This window comes from Mastomys coucha, unplaced genomic scaffold (assembly GCF_008632895.1).
Source record: "Mastomys coucha isolate ucsf_1 unplaced genomic scaffold, UCSF_Mcou_1 pScaffold21, whole genome shotgun sequence".
Lineage (NCBI taxonomy): Eukaryota > Metazoa > Chordata > Mammalia > Rodentia > Muridae > Mastomys > Mastomys coucha.
Window position 1 is genome coordinate 90,077,807 of NW_022196904.1, and position 946 is coordinate 90,078,752.

Consider the following 946-nt stretch of genomic DNA (forward strand, 5'->3'; position numbering starts at 1 on the left):
TTTGGAAAAGCATTCATCTTGGAGAAAGAGTAACTTATAAAGTCCTCTTCTTCAAACTTGATACAAGAATTACAAACGTCAAACAAAGCATTCAGTCTCACTTTTTATTCTTCTCCTATGAACCACCTCCCTAGTTAATCGTCTATGTTTCTTTTGGGTATATAAATACTTTTGAAGTATTTATATAAGCTGTTCTGAAAACCACAGTATAGTGTAAAAACATGAAATAAATAATACTACTAATAGAGAGGCTGAGATAGGAGAAGCAAGATTTCAAGACCCTTATGTTGTACACAGCCAGACACTGTCACAAACAAACAAGCTGACAGTGTATATAGATTGTATAATATTGGACCTATTTCTTCAATTACCAAATTAGAGAGAGCATTGGATGACAATCAACAAATTTCTAATTCCTCATATTTTTGGATTTCAATCGCTTAGGATATGTTAGTAATATTAATTTTCATATTAAGAAAAAGTAATTGACACTTCCTGTTGTTTTTGTTGTAAGAGGTGGAATTAGGTTTGTGTGGATTTGTTGAAAGATTACTTTCTTGCCTCTTCTAGGGTATAGTTTTGCTCCTTATGTTTTCCATCTATTATCCTTTGTAGGGCTGGATTTATGGAAAGATATTGTGTAAATTTTGTTTTGTCACGGAATATCTTGTTTTCTCCATCTATGGTAATTGAGAGTTTTGCTGGATATAGTAGCCTGGGCTGGCATTTGTGTTCTTGTAGGGTCTGTATGGCATCTGCCCAGGATCTTCTAGCTTTCATAGTCTCTGGTGAGAAGTCTGGCATAATTATGATAGGCCTGCCTTTATATGTTACTTGATCTTTTTCCCTTACTGCTTTTAAAATTCTTTCTTTCTTTGGTGTATTTGGTGTTTTTATTATTATGTGATGGGAGGAATTTCTTTTCTGGTCCAGTCTGTTTGGAGTT

General features: G+C 33.8%; 1 protein-coding gene across 2 annotated transcripts in view; it reads left to right on the plus strand.

The window, feature by feature from the left end:
• The window catches only part of Fchsd2 (FCH and double SH3 domains 2), a 184,679-nt gene that overhangs the window by 29,365 nt on the left and 154,368 nt on the right, over window positions 1–946 (plus strand). The window lies entirely within an intron of this gene.